This window comes from Mesoplodon mirus, assembly GCF_964341445.2.
Source record: "Mesoplodon mirus genome assembly, chromosome: 11".
In the NCBI taxonomy this organism is placed as follows: domain Eukaryota; kingdom Metazoa; phylum Chordata; class Mammalia; order Artiodactyla; family Ziphiidae; genus Mesoplodon; species Mesoplodon mirus.
The window spans coordinates 64173812-64186433 of NC_138987.1; positions in this window are offsets into that span (position 1 = coordinate 64173812).

A 12622-nucleotide genomic window follows, 5' to 3' on the forward strand; every position below is an offset into this window, starting at 1 on the left:
GAGAGATGGTGTTTAAAGGTAAATACTTGCCACTAGTAGATAAATAAGTTCTGGAGATCTAATACACAGTACAGTGATTATAAGCAACACACTGTATTAGAAACATTAAACTTGCTAAGAGGCTAGATTTTAAGTGTTCCCAGCACTAAAAGAAATGACAATCATGTGGTATGATAGAGGTGTTAGCTAACACTCTTATGGCAATCATATTGCAATATAAATGTATCAGATAGGTATGTTGTACACCTTAAACTTACACAATATTGTATGTCAAATATAACTCAATTAAAAAAGAACACTTCTGGGCTTCCCTGGTGGGGCAGTGGTTGAGAGTCCACCTGGTGATGTAGGGGACACGGGTTCGTGCCCCGGTCCGGGAGGATCCCATGTGCCGCGGAGCGGCTGGGCCTGTGAGCCATGGCCACTGAGACTGCACATCCAGAGACTGTGCTCCACAATGGGAGAGGCCACAAAAGTGAGAGGCCCGCGTACCGCAAAAAAAAAAGAACACTTCCAATAAAAAATAATAAATAAAAATAAAAACACATGTTAAAAAATAGATAAAAGCTAGTACTAGTTAAATTTTTATTTATTGATATCCAGATTTTTGAACCTAAATTATAGGGTCTAAAAATAGGCTTAAAAAACAGATCAGTTAAATGGATATAAAAATAATACAAGAGGAACTTCCTTGGTGGCGCAGTGGTTGAGAGTCCGCCTGCCGATGCAGGGGACACGGGTTCATGCCCCGGTCTGGGAGGATCCCACGTGCCGCGGAGCGGCTGGGCCCGTGAGCCATGGCCACTGAGCCTGCGCGTCTGGAGCCTGTGCTTCGCAACGGGAGAGGCCAAACAGTGAGAGGCCCGCGTATCGCAAAAAAAAAAAAAAATAATAATAATAATAATAATAATAATACAAAAGGACAAGCATTACATAAAATAATGGCCAGATGTATCCATCACTTCGAACTTCCTGTCAGTAAACCGTACTCCTATTCTGCTGTAGGAAAAAAATCCCAAAACACTGCAAGTGGAATTATGGTATAATGATTAGAGTCTGAAGCTCTACATCTTATGGTTACAAAGATACATGTCTCTGAGATTTTCCTCTTTTGCTCCTAGGGGTACCAGACTCATGGAAATGACTGATTTGGGGTTTTGCCAGAGATAAATAAGTAGAGAGGAAGGGGGAATTGCACCACCTGACCTCTGAGAACTGACATGTCTCATAGCTCTGTGAGAAACAAAGGGAAAGCCAGTGAGAGACTGGCAGACCGTGTCAGGGAAGATGATTGCCCAGAATCAAAGCAGCAGGAAGGACATGGTTGTGTTTGAGGAGGGCTTCACTGAAGAAAGTCCCAACAAAAATGGAAGGAACACCTGTTCTGGACAGTCACTGAGATGATACTTAGCAATGAGATGAGCAGCTGTATGTGCACCTGGGCAGATGTTGATGTGAGTCTTCTTAAAGCATTCTTTATGTTCAAGTCCCATTGGTAATAGGAATTGCATTCTCCTGCTGTGGAAAAGGCTTCAGATAGTATTGTTGATGGTACTATATACTTACACAGAATAAGAAATATTATGTAATGTATTGTTATAAGAATGTGAACAGGGCTTCCCTGGTGGCGCAGTGGTTGAGAGTCTGCCTGCCGATGCAGGGGACGTGGGTTCGTGCCCTGGTCCAGGAGGATCCCACATGCCACGGAGCAGCTGGGCCCGTGAGCCATGGCCACTGAGCCTGCGTGTCCAGAGCCTGTGCTCTGCAACGGGAGAGGGCACAACAGTGAGAGGCCCGCGTACCACAAAAAAAAAAAAAGAATGTGAACAATAGACAGCTTGCTAATACCAAAGACACCTTAATAAAGCATCGTCTTTATTTCTTAGCATTACAAAATTTTTTACCAAAAGGAAAACAGAGCAATCAAGGCGAAGAACAAGTTTCTTCCTTCTCTGAATGGGCCACATGAGGAAATAAGGTAATTAGGTATAAGTAAATATCATCCCTAATTCATTCCTCCCCCTCCTTCTGATATCATAGGCTTGGGGAATATAGAGTTCTACTTGCTACTGTGGACAGAAAGCAGTGGTGCTCTATGAAAAGCCAGTATCACATTCCTTGAAGAATGTTTCCTCTTAAAATGATATCCTGAACTGCAAGGACATTTCTCTGACTTGTCCAGGACAGAGTTAAGTCTTAGTCTAAGTGAGGAAAGGACATTGCATCTGCAAACCTCTTCGTGCATTCTGAGGGAGGAAAACAGAACACTATAAGAGTATATATTCCTAGATAAAATATAGAGAGTAGTTGGGTTTATTATTTCTTATCCTAAATGCAACTCTCATCCTTCTAAGAGTTTTGGTTTTGTAACCTCTGATCTTTGATGTCAACGATTGGCATTGTTTTGGGATGCCACAAACCACGTGCATGTAAGATGGCGGACTTATTTAATGTGTGTGTTCTGATTGCTCCACTGACCCTGTCCCTTGTTCTCCTGCTCCTTGGGCCTCCTTATTTTCTGAAACATGACAGCATTAAAATTAGGCCAATTAATAACCCTCCAGTGGCCTCTGTTCAAGTGAAAGGAAGAGTCTCACATTTCTCACTTTAAATCAAAAGCTATACATGATTAAGTTTAGTGAGGAAGGCATGTTGAAAGCTGATAGGACAAAAGCTTGCCTCTTGCACCAGTTAGCCAAGTTGTGAATGCAAAGGAAAAGTTATTGAAGGAAATTAAACGTGCTACTCCAGTGAACACATGAATGATAAGAAAGCAAAACAGCCTCATGGCTGATAAGGAGAAAGTTTTAGTGGTCTGGATGGAAGGTCAAACCAGCCACAATATTCCCTTAAGCAAAAGCCTTATCCAGAGTAAGGCTCTAACTCTCTTCAATTCTTTGAAGGCTGTGAGAGGTGAGGAAGCTGCAGAAGAATAGTTTAAACATAGCAGAGGTTGGTTCATGAGGTTTAAGGAAAGAAGCCATCTCCATAACATAAAACTGCAAGGTGAAGCAGCAAATGCTCATGTAGAAGCTGCAGCAAGTTATCCAGAAGATCTAGCTAAGAGAATGAAGGTGGCTACACTAAACAACAGATTTTCAGTGTAGCCAAAACAACATTATATTGGAACAAGATGCCATCTAGGACTCTCATAGCTAAAGAGGAGAAGTCAATGCCTGACTTCAAAGTGTCAAAGGATGGGATGACCCTCTTGTTAGGGGTTAATGCAGCTGGTGACTTTAAGTTGAAGTCATTGCTCATTTACCATTATGAAAATCCTGGGGCCCTTAAGAATTATCCTTGATCTACTCTGCCTGTGCTCTATAAATAGAACAACAAAGCCTGGATGAAGTACACCTGTTTATGACATAGTTTTCTGAGTATTTTAAGCTTGTCTTCATGCCTGCTAACACAACACCCATTCTGCAGTCCATGGATCAAGGAATAATTTCAATGTTTCAAGTCTTATTATTGAAGAAATACATTTTAAGGGTATAGCTGCCATAGTGATTCCTCTGATGGATCTGGACAAAGTCAATTGAAAAACTTCAGGAAAGGATTTATCATTTTAGAGGCCATTAAGAACATTCATGATTCATGGGAAGAGGTCAAAATATCAACATTAACAGGAGTTTGGAAGAAGTTGATTGCAACCCTCATGGATGAATTTGAGGGGTCAAGGACTTCAGTGGAACTGAAGGAGAAAGTAACTGCACATGTGGTGGAACTAGCAGAAAAACTAGAATTAGAAGTAGAGCCTGAAGATGGGACTGAATTTCTGCAATCTCATGATAACACTTGAATGGATGAGGAGCTGCTTCTTATGGATGAGCAAAGAAAGTTGTTTCTTGAGAAGGAATCTAATGCTGGTGAAGATGCTGTGAAGATTGTTGAACAACAAAGGATTCAGAATATGACATAAACTTAGTTGATAAAGCAGCAGCAGAGTTTGAGAGGATTGACTTCAATTCTGAAGTTCTGTGGGTAAAAGGCTATCATATGGTATTGCATGGTACAGAGAAGATTTTTGTGAAAGAAGAGTGAATCAGTGCAGCAATCTTATTTATCTTATTATCTTATTTTAATGACTTGCCACAGCCAGCCTAACCTTCATCAACTACCACCTTGATCAGTCAGCAGCCATCAACATCAATGCAAGACCCTCCACCAGCAAAAAGACTATGAATCACTGAAGGCTCAGATGACACTTAGTATTCTTTAGCACTAAAGTGTTTTTTAAATTAATATATGTACATTTTTTAGACATAATGCTATTGCACATTTAATAGACTACAGTATAGTGTAAACATAACTTTTTTTTTTTTTTTTTTTGCGGTATGTGGGCCTCTCACTGTTGTGGCCTCTCCCATTGCGGAGCACAGGCTCCGGACACGCAGGCTCAATGGCCATGGCTCACGGGCCCAGCCGCCCCGCAGCATGTGGAATCCTCCTGGACCGGGACACAAACCCGTGTCCCCTGCATCGGCAGGTGGACTCTCAACCACTGCGCCACCAGGGAAGCCCTGTAAACATAACTTTTATATGCACTGGCAATATAAAATTTCATGTGACTCACTTTATTGCAATATTGATGGTCTGGAACTGAGCCCATGATATCTGAGGTATGCCTGTTTTTAAGTGCAGTTGCTGGTAGGCTTGTGGCTCATCTCTGTTGAATATCCTGCAGAAAGAGATGGATAAGAAATATTTCACAAACTAAATTTAAAATTACCTTTGCTCCAGGAAAATTTTTATTTCCATTGAATATTATGAAGAGACTTTTTTTCAAAGAAATATGTTCTTTAATGTTTCTTAATAATTAATGCTTATGTGTCACAGATTCTTTTTATTGATTGAGAGGAAACCTATCTAGAATTCCTTATCCATTAAAAATAAGCACTTTTTTAAAATGAGCAAGTTCAATAGAAGAGGATCTTACCCCAACTGTTAAAACCTTATTTAGTCCAAATGAAAGAGAGAAGGTTCGTTCACTTTCTAATTCATTTCCACAGACCAGCACCAGGTAGTCCTGAGAGAGATTGGAGTCAGGGCAGGAGACCAGAGAGAGTTCCCCAGAGTGGAGGAGGCATGCAGATGAGGAATGGTTGCTAGCGACAAAGAAAAACCTGGCCCACTTCCCTGGACCCTTCTTTCGTACAAATAAAAAAACTCTTGAACTGTTAGAAGAGGGACAAAGAGACTTCCACCTCTCAGGCCCATTCTTGCTCCAAACCATAGGCTAAAGTCCACTGCTCTGAGGAAGAAACAGAAGCAGTAATCAGCTGCCCTTGGGAGATAACCAGATAATCCACTTGAGCCCAGGATCCTGCAAGAAAAGGTTTGTTACTGCTGGGAGGGAGCAGGAAACTCTTTTGTCCAAGAGTCTCTGATATAAGAGAAAGTTTAAAAGGCTCAGGCACACAGAGCGTGCCTAAAACTGAAACTGAATTAAAACTAAATAATCCCATTGCCCCACCATGAGCCTACCACCGAGAAACTAGCAATAGCAGTCACTGGGGTTGGGGCGGGGTGGTGGTGGTCTGCAAGAGCATGGAGAGAGACTGTCTCCTTGGTGTCGATGGTCAGGGATAGCTGAAAGCCTAGAGTGGAACAGGAAAGGCTTTCAGCACATCAGGCCTCACATGACACTCAAAAGCAAACCACCAATGAAAGAAATTGAAGTTTCTCTTGACAACAGAATCTCAGGTTTGAACCTACATAAGTGTTTCCAACACTGTTATTAAAAGCCCTAGATTCTCAGATTATGAAGATCAGTAAATGCCCCCAAAGCAATCATATATTCAGCTTTAGCTAGCACTAAATGTTTGTTTTTACTTTTTTTTGTTGTTTTTTTTGTTTTTTGTTTTTTTTTTTTTTGCTGTACGCGGGTCTCTCACTGTTGTGGCCTCTCCCGTTGCGGAGCACAGGCTCCGGATGCGCAGGCTCAGCGGCCATGGCTCATGGGCCCAGCCACTCCACGGCATGTGGGATCTTCCCAGACCGGGGCACGAACCCGTGTCCCCTGCATCGGCAGGCGGACTCTCAACCACTGCACCACCAGGGAAGACCCTCTACTTTATTTTTGTTGGAGTGTTGGAACTAGTGATTTGTTTTTACTTTTTTAGAAAATCAGGTTTGGACCTACATAGATTGGGGAGTCAGAACTGGGACTGCTGTATCATGATGTGACTCTTAAACAGTGACAGCCTCTGTAAAAATAAAATATGAAATCAGAATATAAGCATAGGAAGATAGCCTCTCCCAAAAAATTCTCATGAGAATTCATAAACAAAGCCTTTTTAGTCTTTGGCTGAGCACTGATATCCACGTGCATGTGAGGAAACTACACAAAGCTGGTGAAAGAACATAAACTCGCCTGTAAGTAGAAGTAGAATAATTCCAGGAATTCACAGGAATCTAGGAATAGATTTTATTCCAGTGAACCAGAAGGAAAACTACTGTAATAATTGGGGCATGAGAGAGAATTCTCAGGAGAGTATTATGATGGTAGTGGTTTAAATTAGCTCTAGACTAATGACTGCTCTGGACTCACCATAACAAATTTTAAAAAGCAAGTATCAAAAAATCAGACTTCATGTAACTTAGCAGCATGCCAGAACAGAATCCAGTACCCCAAAAAGTAAAATTCACAAAGGTCTGCTTCTAATTAAAAAATACACACACACACATACACACACACACACACACACCAGGTATACAAAATAGGAAATTATAATCCTTAATCAGGAGAAGAATTATGGAACTAGTAGAAAAGGATTTTAAAGCAGTTATCATAAATATGTTCCATAAAGATGTATAGATGACTAAAACAAGGAGAAATAGAAGATGATAAAATACAAGGGAATGTGATTCAAAGTAGTTGGGACTTGAGTTGGGAGAGCCACTCCAGAGAGAGTTGCAAGAGACGCAATGCCATCAAAGCCAAAATTTCAATAAAAATGAGGAAGTAAAAGAAATATTAAAAAAGATGTTAAGGACTTAGATGATTGACAGTGTGTTGAGTTCTAGGGGGCACGTTGTGGCTCAGAACTCTCACTGCTGTGGGAGAGCCTCTGCTGTGTAATTATTTTCCAGTTTGTGGATCGCCTACCTAGCGGGTATGGGATTTGACCTTATCACAAATGCACCCCTCCTACCATCTCACTGTGGCTTCCTCTTTGTCTTTGGATGTAGAATATCTTTTTGGTAGGTTCCCGTCTTTTTTTCTAGATAGTTGTTCAGCATTAGTTGTGGTTTTGGTGTTTTTGTGAGAGGACGTGAGCTTAAGTCCTTCTCTGCCATCTTGTCTCCAACCTCATATTCTCATATTAGAATAAAGGGTCTGTATTTGAAGACTTCAAAGTTCCAGTCCATTTCATAGACTTTGTAAGATATATTCCCCCCTTTTTTTTCAGTGTTTCGGCAAAATGTTTCCCTCAAAAACATAATACTGAGACAGTCTTCATTTGAACAATGAGATATTAACATAGAATGTTGACCACACATTCTATGTTATTCTCAATCCTAGAACTAGAACTATATTTGCTCATAAACTGAGAAGATTGAAAAGTTTCTGATAGGTGTGTACTGATATATCAGTGTGAGTTTAATTAGCATTTTTCTAATGGCTAATGATGTTGAAGATCTTTAAATGTGCTTGTATTCTATTTGTATACTTTTTTGGTGAAATACCTGTTGTTTATGTATTTTGCCCATTTTCTAATTGAGATGTATCCACTATTGATCTTTGAGAGTCTTTTATATATTTGAGATTTTAGTCTTTTGTCAGATACATGGTTTGCAAATATTTTCTTCAGCTATAGCTTTTCTGTTAATCCTCTTTATATAAGCTTTGACAGAATAAAACAGTTTTTAATTTTTGGTGAATTTCAAGTTATAAGTTTTTTTCCTTCTGTGGAATAATGTTTTGAACGCCAAGTCTAAGAACTCTTCATTTAGCTCCAGGTCCCAAAGATTATCTACTCTTTTTGTTTCTAAAATCTTATAGCTTTATGTTTTACATTAAAGTCTATGATACATATTGAATTACTTATTGTATAAGATGTGACATTTAGCCTGAGATTTTTTTTTTAATTTATATGTGTCTAATTACTCTGACATCATCATTTGTTGAAAAGGCTCTCCTTCACTGAACTGCTTTTGCACCTTTATCAAAAATCAGTTGGGCATATGTCTGTGGGTCTATTTCTAGGTTCTCTAATCAGTTTCATTGATTTATGTCTACCCCTCTGCCAATATCACACCTTCTTGATTAGCTATATAATAAGTCTTAACATCAGTAAGAATGATTCCTCCCATTTTACTCTTCTTTTTCAAAATTGTTCTAGCTGTTCTAAGTCCTTTGCTTTTCCATATAAATTTTAGAATAAACTTTGCTATCTCTACCAGAAAACCTTGCTGAAGACTTTTATGGGAGTTGCATTAAACCAGTAAATCAACTTGGGGAGAGTTGATGTCTTTAGTGCATTGCATTTTCCAATATATGTACAGGATATGTCTCTTTACTTAATCTTCTTGAATTTCTTTCATAGTATTTTATAGCTTTTAGCATACAGATTCTGTACATGTTTTGGTGGAATTATATCACATATTTCATTTGCTTTGAAGTTATTATAAATGATGTTATGTGAAAGGATATTTTTGACTTTACATTTTAGATAGTTTCTATTGTATACAGTGTAAAGAAGACATAAGGAAAAGGACAGGAAGGGAATGAGAAAAACTAGAAGTAGAAAGAAAAATAATAAGAATTTTGTAATATTCTAAGTGAGAGATTATTATGGCCTCTGTTACACTTGTAGTAACAGAAGTAGAGTTAAATTGATTTTAGTGTCAGCATGTTGAAATGCTTATGAAATATCTAGATAATTAACATTATGGTTTGGAATTAGCAGAGACAACATAAGTGAATAATAGCTTTGGATATCATTGGCATTCACAGAGTAGTCGAAATTCTGTGTGTATACTTTTGTTTGTGGAGAATATATAGAGTAAGAGAGACAAAAACCAAGAAATTGATCATAGTAGGATATGTATTAAAAAAAATAAAAGTCTGTAAAAGAAAAGCCAGCCAAGGAGATTAAACAGGAGTGTTATGATATGAGGGAAGAACCAGAAGAGAATGATGTCACAAAAGCCAAGGAAAGGAATTTCAAGAAGTAGTAAGCAAAGTCAACTTCTTTAAACAGTGTAATGTGATGTGCTACAGGTCATGATGTTTTCACAATGGTAGTCTTGGTGTTTGTAGCATTCAGAAATTAAAACTTCAGGTCTAGCTCTGTCACTTACTTGCTCTGTGACCTTGGGCAAACTGCTTATTCTTTCTTTATCTCACTTTCCCTATTTTCAAAATTTAAAAATAGCTGTATTAATCTTTTAAGTTTCTATGAAAATCAAAATTACTTAACACAGGTAAAGTGCTCAGAACAATGCTAGGCGTATAGTAAACAGTTGAAACAATGCATTAGTTGTCATTGTGAAATTGTCAAGTGATAACTTCAGAACATAAACCCTTCTCAGAATAAGACATAGACAAGGTCATTCTGTGACCCTGATAGGAAAAAGACAAGGAAAAGGCCCTCAATGTCTATAAAAATATTGAATAACAAGTCTTCCTCTGACCAAAATAGGTGATTACTTCTTGTTTACTAAGGATAACTCTAGTCCCTTTTTAGTTCTCCCACCTCCTAGATAATAATGGAGATATTAAAAATCCAAATTGACCCCACTTCTTAACAGATCTAATCCAGGCCTCCAATTCCTTAATTTCTATTTACAACCATCCTAGAAAATTTCAAACCCTGTAAGAAGTTGCTCCAAACTCTGCCTTGTTGAGAAACCCCCACATTTCCTTGGATTAAGTTCTTTCTTATTGCAGCAAGTTAATTAAAACTGAATTTATTGCACTACAAGTGTGTTTCTAAAGATTTTGGCTGGTGAACATCAATATTATCATAATTACTATCATTATTATCATTATTATTCAACAATATATGCCCTTTACCTAACATAATACTTTGCATCAGAAAGTGCTCAAAAATATTTGATGAATAAGTGAAAAAAGCAATGATCAATTAGGAAGCACTTGGCTTCAAATAGGCCAGTTTCATTAGTGGAAAGGCAACTCAAACTGCAGTGGGCTGAAATGCAACCAGAGGAGAAAAGAGGAAAATATAATCAGGATTGGTTCCAGGCCCACAACTGTCCATATGCTAACTGCACCCACCCCATCTCAAAAATCTGGTTGTGTAGAGTAAGAATATAATATAGAGATTAGAGATTGCTAATTGAGGTCAATTAATCTATGACAAAGGAGGCAAGAATACACAATGGAGAAAAGACCGTCTCTTCAGCAATTGTTGGGAAAGCTGGACAGCTCTATGTAAATCAATGAAATTAGAACACACCCTCACATCATATACAAAAATAAACTTGAAATAGTTCAAAGACCTAAATATAAGACGTGACGCCATAAAACTGCTAGAAGAGAACATAGGCAAAACATTCTCTGACATAAGTCACGGCAATATTTTCTTAGCTCAGTTTCCCAAGGCAAAAGCATTGAAAGCAAAAATTAAAAAATGGGACCTAATCAAACTTAAAAGCTTTTGCACAGCAAAGGAAACAAACCATCAACAAAACTAAAAGACAACTTATGAAATGGGAGAAAATATTTGCAAATGATGCGACTGACAAGGGGTTAATATCCAGAATATACAAACAGTTCACACAACTCAATATCAAAAAAACAAACAATCCAATCAAAAAATGGGAAGAAGACCTAAACAGACATTTCTCCAAAGAAGACATACAGATGGCCAACAGGCATATGAAAAGATGCTCAACATTGCTAATTATTAGAGAAATGCAAATCAAAACTACAATGTGGTATCACCTCACACTGGTTATTAAAAAGTCTACAATTATAAATGCTGGAGAGGATGTGGAGAAAAGGGAACCTTCTTACACTGTTGGTGGGAATGTAAATTGGTGCAACCGCTATGGATAACAGTGTGGAGCTTTCTTAGAAAACTAAAAACAGAGTTATGATATGATCCAGCAATCCCATTCCTGAGCATATACACCCAGAAAAGATGAAAACGCTAATTTGGAAAGACACATGCACCCCAATATTCATAGCAGCACTATTTACAATAACCAAGACATGGAAACAACCCAAGTGCCCATCAACAGACGATTGGTTTAAGAAGATGTGATATATATATATAATATATATATATAATATATATATATAATATATATATACGTGTATGTATGTGTATGTATACACAAACATACACACAATGGACTATTAGTCATAAAAAAGAATGAAAGATTGCCATTTGCAGCAATGTGAATGGACCTTGAGAATATTATACTAAGTGAAGTTAGGCAGAGAAAGACAAATATTATATGATATCACTTATACATGGAATCTAAAATAATAATACAAATGAATCTATATATAAAATAGAAACAGATCGCAGACACAGAAAACAAACTTATGGTTACCAAAGGGAAAAGAAGGTGGGGAGGGATACATTAGAGTATGGGATTAACAGATACAAACTGCTACACATAAAATAGATAAGCAACAAGGATTTACGTATAACACAGAGGACTATATTCCATATCTTGTAATAACCTATAATGGAAAACAATCTGAAAAAAATGTATACATATAACTGAATCACTTTGCTGTACACCTGAAACTAACACAGTATTGTAAATCAACTATACTTCAATAAAAAAAAAAAAAAGGCAAAAAAAAAAAAAAAAAAAACCACTGCAGTGGGCTGAAATGCAACCAGAAGAGAAAAGAGGAAAATATAATCAGGATTGGTTCCAGGCCCACAACTGTCCATATGCTAACTGCACCCACCCCATCTCAAAAATCTGGTTGTGTAGAGTAAGAATATAATATAGAGATTAGAGATTGCTAATTGAGGTATGCCCTGTTGAGATGTGTTAGACAGTTAACTTTCAGTCAAAAGGACATCAACCTCACATGCCTTTTGAGATTATTGACTTCTTTTTCAAATATTATTTTTCTTCTACTGATATAAGACTTTCCTGTGATACTATCACTTTTGGGCACCCAATTATTTTGAGTCCTCCTTTCATAATGCATAGGATTTAAATTTATCTTCTCTTGGGAATCAAATCAGGTTTGTCGACCAAATCAGGTTTGGTCGACATGTACATAAGCTGAGTGTTTGCTGAGGTAACTTTCTCTGTGAAAAATGCATGAGCATCAATGTGTGATTTTACAGTTTTGATTCAAGCTCAGTTTTAAACACCTTGGATCTTGACAGAGTTCCAAATAAGAATTCATTCTAGATATCTAACAGTTAAACAAATTGAAAAGCACAGGGGGCTCATCAAAACTCACAATAAATGAAATAATTAAATTAAAATTAATTAATTCAAATTAATTAATCCTAATGGTCTTCTTACATTAAGAAAGCTTCTTCTCTCTGTTTCTCAGTTTGTGCATCTATAAAATAAGTATGTACATATCTATTTCATAGTGTTATGGTGAGAATTAAAAACAATATACATTAAATAAGCTATATCTGATGGTGTTACTGCCAGTTAGTAG